Raw genomic sequence first — 10,336 nt, 5'->3', positions numbered from 1 at the left:
ACAGGATTTAGGTACACTGCATTTCGTTTTTTCATGCCGAATCCAGACACATGATGAACTTTATAATCTTTCTCCACTATTAACTGAGAGGATTGTAACACCCTGGTCTCGAAGAAGTAGAAAGCAGTCAGAGATGTCTTCAGACTGAATTTACCGACTGAATAAAACATTTTCTATTTGGTTCTATTCAGTTTGGATGTGAACGAAAGTGAAAGAATCTGAGAGGTTTTTGAAGTTAAGAAAATAAATCCTTAGCTGTAATTTCTATGCATGTCACACTGAAGGAGAAGGTTTGCAAAGTGTAAACTGTGTTGTCCTGGAATAAAACTCTTATTTCAGCTGTAATGGTTTCTACACACAGCTACAGCTGTTTGAAAACACTGCTTACTGCACTTTTCAGAAGAGTGCAAGTAAAAGTACACTATTATGTGTCTTTAGAGCATTTCAGTTCAAAATACATCTGCTACAGACGTCTGTGTTACATCCCCTCAGGATCACTCAGGTTATCTCGAGCTGCTCTGCTTACTGGTCCTTTGAGGCATCAAACAAAAGTCGCAGCAGCTGCAGTGAGGCAGATCTTACATCCTGTGCTCCACATAAAGTAACTGCAAGAACTTTCAGAAGATCTCAGGTCTGCTGCCACATCAAGGCTAAAAACCTTTCCAGTTTTGTTTTTTGAGGAATTTATTACTGCACTGAAACTGCACTATAAACTTTATTCCTGTCTTTATTAGTCTTTTGTATCTTTATTTTGTTTTATTTTATTGCATTTTGATTTGTTTTATTTCCCTTTTAATGTCTTTTATGCATTTTAATACCTCATAATATCCTAAAACCACAATGAGTCAACATGTTTTTGCAGTCAAATCACATCAAAGTAATTTTCAAATATATTGATATACTAGACAGAAACTATAAACTATAAACTATAAAACTAGAATTACTGCATCACAGTTTTATGTCTCCGCAACGAGTGAAGTTACAGTTTATGTCTGTGTAAACATGGATGCTTGCGACACATCTTCACCGCAGCGGCACAGAAGATCTATAAAATCAGTATCAAAAGTACTGTTTCTGAGATATGACTAGAAGTGTGCCATATCATCTTGTTCACGATAATACCTGTATAATTTTTAATAACATATGAAAAATTCATAGCATGATACTCACAGTATTTTGAGTTGTTGACATATTGATGTCATACTATTACCAACGGCAACAACAAGCATGGCTGAAAGCGAAATAATTACTGACCCCGCGGTGGTTCCAAAAAGAGGAGCAGCTTCAGTAGTGTGGAATAAACTGTGGCGTCCTGAATGTTTTATGAACAGCCCCGGACTTCTCAGACTCTTTTAGCGAAAATGAAAATGAAAATGAAAATTTTAGAGAAATGGCAGAGCAAAAAACAACAACAACCCAATTATTTAGGATTTTACTAAAAGAAGGAAATGACCTGTTGATTTATATGTATAGATCCCAATAATTCCAATAATTTGTGGTAGATTTTATTTTGTTGAGCTATTAATATTGTATACAGAATCTGAATCTCACTCTGAGTTACTGTTGTTGTTCACAAACTAAAGAAATGAGAGATCATTTTTGTTTAGTTTCTACTAAATATTTGAAGCAAACTGTAAAACTTCATCACTTATTTTGTTGCAATTTTATGTTCTTAAACAGATCAATTTTTTAACGAATTTTCATATTGTCAAGAATATCATTATCGCAAAAATACCCTGAAATATCGTGATATTATTTTAGGGCCATATCGCCCACCCCTATTTATGATGTTCAGTAATGGCCAGAAAATTGTTCTTGTAGAACATTACGATATCCCAGTGAAGGTGACCTTTGACCTTTTGGATATAAAATGTTGTCATATCATCATTTTATCCTGTTGGACATTTGTGTGAAATTTTGTCATATCTACCATTTAAATTCTTGAGTTATGGCAAAAAAAAAGTTTTTGAGGTCACGGTGACCTTGACCTTCAACGAGCAAATTCTAATCAGTTCATTTTTATGTCCAAGTGGACATTTGTGCTAAATCTGAGGAAATACCCTCAAGATCTTCTTGAGATATCATGTTCACAAGCAGGGGCGGGCTGGTCATAGGGAGGTTCGGGAGTATTCCCGAATGGCCGGTCTGTTCCAGTCGGAACGTTTTTTTACCCCATAAAATGCAGCTGCGGTTGACCGCAGCAGCCTGCCCTCGCAGCCGCAGGTGGCAGTGGCACAGAGTGGAACGTCAGACTGGGTCAATCTAATATTTTGCATATTAAGGGAGGATATGAGCAGTTAGCAAGCACTGCCTACATGGCCCTATCATCCCAGACGGGTCGGGCCGAAAAAATAATGCTGGTGTGTTGGCTGTGTCGGGTCTGGGCTTAAAAACCCGCAGGGTCGGGTTGTAATTTGAGAACTCTAGTTTGTGTTTTTGGATGTGTTCAGGGCACACAGAACATTAAAGGTAGCCTATCAGCAATGTTACACCATATGTGCATAAATCATTAATCTGCTTTATCAATTAAAAATAAAATCCATACTGGCTGACCAGAAAAATCCACAAATTTCTTTATTGCAAAAGAAAACATAGCCTATTTCAGGAGAGAGTCTGTGTTCAAAGTTAAAAAGATAATATTGGAATATATAGGCTATACAGCTGTTTGCCTGTTCTGTTTCTACATTAATATATAGCCATTTTTACCAGCTCAGGAAAAATACATTAAAGTGAGTAATTAATTTACAGTGTGTGTGTGTGTGTGTGTGTGTGTGTGTGTGTGCGTGCATGCATGCGCGCATGCGTGTGGCGCTTTTGTTATGTTGATTTTTATATTGTATTTGTGTTCTAACACTGTGAATTCTTTGCAAAAGTGCTATAACGTTTATCATTGTTGCTGTTATTGTTATTATTAGCTGACAAGGCCAGTGTCAGTCATGGAGTTGATGCAGAGGGACAGTATAATGCCAGTCAGGAGTGAGGAGGAGGAAGAGACAAATGAGGAGGGACAGGAGAAGGAGGAGGAGATGGAAGAGGAGGTGGAGGAGAAGAAGGAGGAGGAGGAGGAGGAGGAGGAGGAGGAGGAGGAGGAAAGTGGAGCAGGAACCACCAAAAAAACAGTGCCAGGTAAAGGTGCAGTGTGCAGGACTGGGTTGGCAATAGGTCTTTGCATAGAATTATATTATATTCAATACACTCTACTGACTGACTAATCTGTGTGTGTTGTGTTTAATATCATTAGATTATTTTATACTGCAAATAAAGTATTCGTGTTAAAATTACGGATCCACTTGCGTCTGTCGTGCGATCGGAAAAAAGGCCTCTCCAAATCAAGCTCCCGGGCTGAATTTCAACCCCAGCCTGCCCCTGTTCACAAGAATGAAGTGGGTGCAAGGTCACAATGAGCTTTGACAACCAAAGTCAAATCAGTACATCGTTGAGTCCAAGTGTACATTTGTGCCAAAATTAAAGAAATTCCCTCAAGGTGTTCGTAAGAGAATGAGACGGATGTACAGCTGGGTGACCTAAAGACATAATGCCTCTAGCCACAGCTGTTGCCAGTGCAGAGGCATAAAAGGCTCTTCAGAGATGCATCAGGGTGTGAGCCAGTATATTACATTATATGTGTATATGTGTATTATATGTGACAACTAAGCCGGCAGAGTCTGAAACAAAACAAACTTTTAACTGAAGCTTACAAGCTCAGGGCTGTTTTGGTCAGGGGTGAAAGTAGTTTTAAAATTCTTGCCGGTACTATTACCAATACCTTCATTGCTTCATACTGTTCACCTCTCCTTGCTTCATGCATTTTGAAAAAGCAAAGTCAAAAACCAAACAAACAAATAAAAACATTTCAATATTTAGTCAGTTTTTTACTTACCCATTTTTTTTAGTCAATTTTTAAAGCAACGCTTACCTAATGTAATTGTTTTCTTGACGTGTGGGAAAGTGTAATGTGAATTTTATACAATACTCTGACATTTTATAGAAGCAACAACTGATTTATTAATAACAGATTAAATGATTATGAAAAGAGTTGCCGTTGTTAATATACCAACAGGAGGGTGGCATGAAACAAGCAAATGCTAAATGTTTCTTTCTTTTGGTATTCATTTTTCTCGCAAAGGAGGCATCGCACATAAAATTGAAATAGTAGCTCATCATTAGCATCATTATCAGAATTAGCACATGTTCAAATAAGGGGAACAAAAATCACTCCTCAACATTACTCATCTGGTTCATGTGCACTCAGGCACTTACACACTGTTCCAGGAACAGTCTTCGGAAAGACAGATAGAAATAGACATACAGCTGAAAACAAGAACTACAAAGCTGAACAAAGATAGGTAAAAATAAAACAAATGATGGATGATTGATGTACATTTCTTCCTTTTGGTAACGGATTATTTTTAGTGTAATTTAAATAGCAGTTCACTACACAATCTAATTTAGGGAAACATGTAACACAATGCCTTTAAAGATAAGCCTGTTCCAATGTCCTCTAGTCCTCTGAGAAAAAACACCATTAAATCTATCAAATTTAAAGTAAGGAGAAAAAACAAATCCTCACTCCTGGTTTCATGCACAATTAGTGCCGAAAAAAAAAGAAGTTTGACTGATCCACCTGTGTGACTATGACTCAGAGAACATTAGTGCCAGAGCAGACAGTCTCATTTTCTCTCAGTCTAATACGTATTTGGCTTTACACCCACACAGTGTCGCCTGAAACCATGACAAAACTGAACCAATGAGCTGAAATGGTTGACTGGCACCGTGTTGCACTGTGTTATCATCATGAAAGACTGAGTTTCAATAAACCTGTTTACACTCCTGTTGATCAGAGAAGGGACATCTCAAAGAAGTTAAATATTTAAAGGGTACATATTATGCTTTTTCATATTTTCTGTCATATATATAGTGTGACAGTGTCCGATGTTCATATTTATAGTAACTACTTTTGAAGCTGACGACAGCTTGTGACAGATTTGTGTATATGATCATCTGCTTGAGTTTGTAGTCTACACAGCTACATGTAGCAACATGCTAACTTCAGAGAAACATCAACTTGACTGCCAAATTTCTGCCCAATTTCAGGGTGCTTTCAGACCTAGAGTCGTCTCCTTTGGTCTGAATCAGGGACTTATTTTGTCACAAAGTTGTATAATTACCTAGAGTTGGTTCGTGTTCTCACGGCAGCATTTACAAGCGGACCAGATCAAATGCCTTGTGTGAGAAAGCTGCTCTTGATTGGTCAGAATTTCCATGTGGGAAAAATCCAGGAAGTAAAGCAAACGTTGAAGAAGAGTACACTTGCAAGATAAATGTGACACTTTCTAATGTCACAATGGAGGGACAACTACGCAGGTTGATTTTAGCACTGCTCATCGTGGACTATATTGCTGTCATTGTTCATTTTAGTCAAAGCATACAGTTTGAAAACGAGGCGCGGCTCCAACTAGAAAACAATGTTTTGATGCATTGGATGTGCTGAATGTGCATATTAAGGCAGTACAGGAGGAGGTGCACATTAATAATCCTCCAGGACTGTAACATGCTCATGTTTAACCCAAACAATGTGTCATGTGACTGCAGTTGCTTCACATCCAGGTCGGAACACGTTCTCACCACAAACCAACCGCACCAGAGTTCGTTTGTAACCGGACCGAGACCACCTCTTTAAGAAGGTCTCGGTCCAGTTGTTCTGGTGCACCTGAGTGTGATTGCTGTGTTCACACCTGCCGACACAAACCACACTTAGGGGGCAAACAACTTTGACTTCAGTTTAACCGAACCAAACAGGGCGGGTGTGAAAGCACCCTTAGATCATATTCCTGCTGGAACATGTGGTGTGGTTTCATTGGCGAGTTTTCATGGTAGGTTACAGTCATTGCCCGGCCCAACAATGGTGTTTGGTGAGATACAAACACCTGGAAATGCTGACTAATCAGAGCAGACTTTGTCTTTGTCTGGAGGGGGCTTAGGCCCTGATCAGATGGAGCACTTTTTGAAGCTCCATCTGCCAGGCAACCACCGAATAGCCTGTCCTTAGCTTAACTGCTATTTTGCTGTGAAGTAAACTCACAGATCTGTACCGTGTAATCTGCATAAAGAATGGTCACACAGAGGGCACTTGGGGACTGGACACAAGGAAACAGAGATCTATGTGGGTACATGAGACCCTAAAAAAATACAAGAAATCACAGGGAGCACTACCAGATGGCCCAGGAGCTTCGCCTCGATGATGGTTGGTTCAAGGCTTAGTTTAGGAAGAGGCGGGGAAAGCTTGACAATCTGCAGACCATCATCAGGCCTAACGACAGATGATGCTAGAAAGTGGTTGAGGCTACAGTTTGTTCAGATATGTCTTGCAGCTTGCCTTGTAGGGCAATGATTAAAGTGAGCTGAGGTTTAACATAAACCATGTACACTATGAATTCGCCACCACAGAAGGCCCATCTCTCAATTCATCTGACTGGACAATGGCATAAAACACCAATGACACTGGATGTTTTTCTGCTCTGAGTCAAAATTTTGTCAACTCAAGGTGTTCAGAGCGTTCCTGCCAAAACACGAGGTGCATAGAGTGGAAAAATGCAAGGCACTCAGCAGCACAAAGGCAGCTTTACTCTCACTGAAAACAATTACAAAAAGCTCCCCAAGGCAAATAAAAAAGCTCTGTCTGACTAAGATCTTAAAGAGATGGGAACAAAAGTGCAGCATCTCAGACAGAATGTGTTTCGGTACAGGCAGTATGAGGAAAATAAAGCTTTTCTTTGAAGATTAAAGCATGTAAAAATGTTCTAGTAGAAGTATTAAGCAGTATAATAGGTCCCTTCAAAGTGCTGTAGATGTGCATCAGTGAAGTGTTACGACACTTCGTATACAGCACATACTGCTCTCCTGGGAGAGACATTGTTTATAGATGAGAAGTTAGCAGCTTTCTGCCATACATCACAGCCTTCAATTCATTTTAATGTAACAGTGGTTTCTCTCTAAATGCATGTGGTCGTCTGATCAGATAAAAGCCAATATTCTCCTCTAAATGCTTTCAGAAGATGTCTCAAGTGCTGGATGTGGTGTAGGAGGAAACTCGCCGGGCAATAATGTTCTGGTCTTTGGAAAATCAGTGTCCTCTCATATGTGAAATGCGACACGCTGTGAAGCGAGCCGTCTTTCAATTCCACTCAGATTAAGCTTTCATATCTTTGTGCAAAGAATCCATTTCATCGTAATTTTACCTTGAAATGCCTTTCTCCCGGATACATGCTGACGTGTGTTGCTATCATTACTGACAATTGTGTCAGATTTAGGCTTTTGGTTCAGGAAATGCTCTGTGTTTATAACAGTTATTGAAATTCTTGCTACTTGGACATGTCTCACTGCTCTAAAGAAAGCAACTACAAACTTTTCTTGGCCTCCAGACAATCCTTTGTTTTTCTGTGATAAATATCTGGCAGCAGTCCTCTTTGTAGAATGAATTAATATTGTTTTGCCTGGGTCAACCTTTTCATCAGGCTGGATGTGACAGAGCCATCCTGTTACTTAACTGTTTTGCTGCAACCTGCTGGACATCATCAGGTCTGAGTTATTTAACACACTCACTTCAGTAACAAAGTTTCGGTCGTCCTAAGACCTTCATCGGTGATTTAAAGTGATTAATTTGCATATTTGCACATAGAAATATCACAAAAGAAGTTTTTACACTTGGCTAAGGTAAAAAAGTTAATGTCTTGACATGCGACAAAATGCAATGGTCAGCAGTTAGGATTGTGCTTTGCAGCTGGAATAAGCCATGTCCTGAGAGACAGAGTTTTTCCTGCACAAAGAATCACGAAGCGGCCTGCGGCTCACGACAAAATTCTGACGGGTGTCTACACTATTTTCAAACGAACATTGCTCTTGGTGGATTTTTGTCATTTACAACTGCAATTGCGGCATTACACAGACATTGTGGAACTGAATCGTAATCAGCACAGTGCACCGAGAAAGGTGTTGCCAAAGAGGAAGAAAAGAGCTGCCTGGTCTGGACTGCAGCACAGTGAAAGCACCTGGTAATTTTATACATTTTTTTGGCGTCATGCACCTACGGACAACCTTATTAGGAACAAACCAGGCCCTGCCTCCAAGTTGTATCCAGTTTTCTTTATAGATCAATGAACCCAGTGCACCACTGTTTCTGCTGATAACATCTATGCCACCACAGCAAAAAACTAAACACTACAGAAAACAAAATGTATCTTCCCTACCAACTGACATTTTAATTATAAATGCTGTTACAAACGGCAGCTAGACTGTGTGTTTGTGAACACTGCTCCATCTGCCTCTACATGTGTGTCTGAACGATCGCCCTGCAATGAGACAACGAAGTTGACACCAGTGAAACCCATCCACCCATCCATTTTCAACCGCTGATCTGAAGCCGGGCCGCAGAGGCAGCAGGCTGAGCAAAGTATTCCAGACGTCCCTCTCCCCAACTTTCCAGTTCATCCTGGGGGACCCTGAGGTGTTCCAAGGCCAGATAAGATATGTAATCTCTGCAACGTGTTCTGGGTCTGCCCTCAATCACAACCCACTGGACCAAATGGATCTGCTGCCGACGCAACTGGTGCCAGACACTGCAGGACACTCCCAGAAATCCTGTGTTCATGTCATGACAGGTCAGAGCCAAGTCTGATCCAAGGAGGCCCCACCTTGGATTAGGGGTACATCTGGGTTAGCGGCACATCACAAGAATCGGGCCGGATCTACTAAAGGTTTGCGTGTATAAAAACATGTGCAAACTCACTGCACACGCAAAAAAATGTACAAACTGATTTACTAACAGTGCACACTAAGGGTTGCATCTTTCAAAGGTGCAAAATAGCGCGTCTGCATTCAGATAGTACGTTTGCTGCAATGAACATGCAATATGGGGTGTTAAGACGCAATTGTGCGTGTGCTGGGAGGAGAAAATGTAAATATATTAATTTAGCACACACAAAGTGATTTATCAGACCTGAAAGCAATTTCGCAAATAGAAACTGCGTCTATATTTAACACGTGTCAAAGGGAGGTGCAAACGGTTTGTATGCGTAATTGCGCACACATGGCTGTGGTTATTGTTGCAAGAAGGAGACATCGAAAACGATGAAAGAAGACGCAGAGAACGTATTTTTCACCCTCGTGTGAAGCAAGCAACACGGGCCGGAGCAGAATGCCATGCCAGAGGAGAATGAATGAATGAATGAATATTGGAAGCGGTTCAGCCGCAGTCCCGTCAGTTGACGAGGTCACTGTTGAGATTATATTCGTTTTTTATTATTAACAAAATGTTTTTTTATTGACTTATGAATGGTTTTGTTTTCAAATAAATATTTGGAAACGAAAATGTATGCTTTGGTGTACTTTTACAGAGTTTTGCAATATGTATAGCAGCCTACCTGTATGTATCAAAATGTGTAATTTCCGCTGCTGCGTTCAGAGGTATAAATACTCAAAGTCTTAGTGTGTTTCATGTTTGTGACTTATAGGCTTCAGAAAACATACAAGACAGATTTTTAGGAAAAGTCATCGGAGGAGAAACTTGTAGGTTTTATCCAAACAGAGTTATTTGCATTATAAAAACCCAAACAGACCGTCGTGGCGGTTCTAGTGTTAAACATAATGCTGTAGATTAGAATACGAGTGCTAGTGTGACCCAATAAACTGCAGAGCATTGCAAAGTTAAGCAAATCAACATTTATTGAGAAAAAGATGATTGAAATCACTTTTTAGATTCCAAACATTATTATCAAACGAAATACACAGTCTCATTAACGTCTAATTATGTTAAGCCACACAACATCATATTAAAGACACATTGTTTCAGTCACAAAATATATTAGGCTATAGCTCTAACATTTATTGTGGCAAAAAAACTAAACTAAACTGTTCTTTATCGTATACCCTATTTTACACAAAATGAATATTCACAGCCAGTATAAGAAAACTTAAACATGACAGTTGAGTGTATTATTTGTGTTTCCTTTTACGCAGTTGGAACTTGCCCGCTGTGCGCACCTCTCCTCCCTCTCCGGTCCCTGACTGTTGGTCACAGATTTCTTCCCATATAGCATTCCTTTGTGAGACGGTCAGGTTTCTTTGCTGTAGCTCAGTTTAGAGTTTATTGGCCTCATCTACCAACACCTAGGGTCGAATTTCACTTTGCGCTTTCTCGCCATGCTGCAAACCATAAAACACGCAAAACCCTCATTTAAATAGGGTGTCTCCAACACGTTTGCACCTGTTGTCATTTGCACAATCACTCTTAGTAAATCACCCGGAAACCGCGGTTCAGCCCTGCACGCAAAATTCTAGA

Source organism: Epinephelus fuscoguttatus, linkage group LG6 (genome assembly GCF_011397635.1).
Source record: "Epinephelus fuscoguttatus linkage group LG6, E.fuscoguttatus.final_Chr_v1".
NCBI lineage: Eukaryota > Metazoa > Chordata > Actinopteri > Perciformes > Serranidae > Epinephelus > Epinephelus fuscoguttatus.
Note: the sequence above shows the minus strand (reverse complement) of the source record.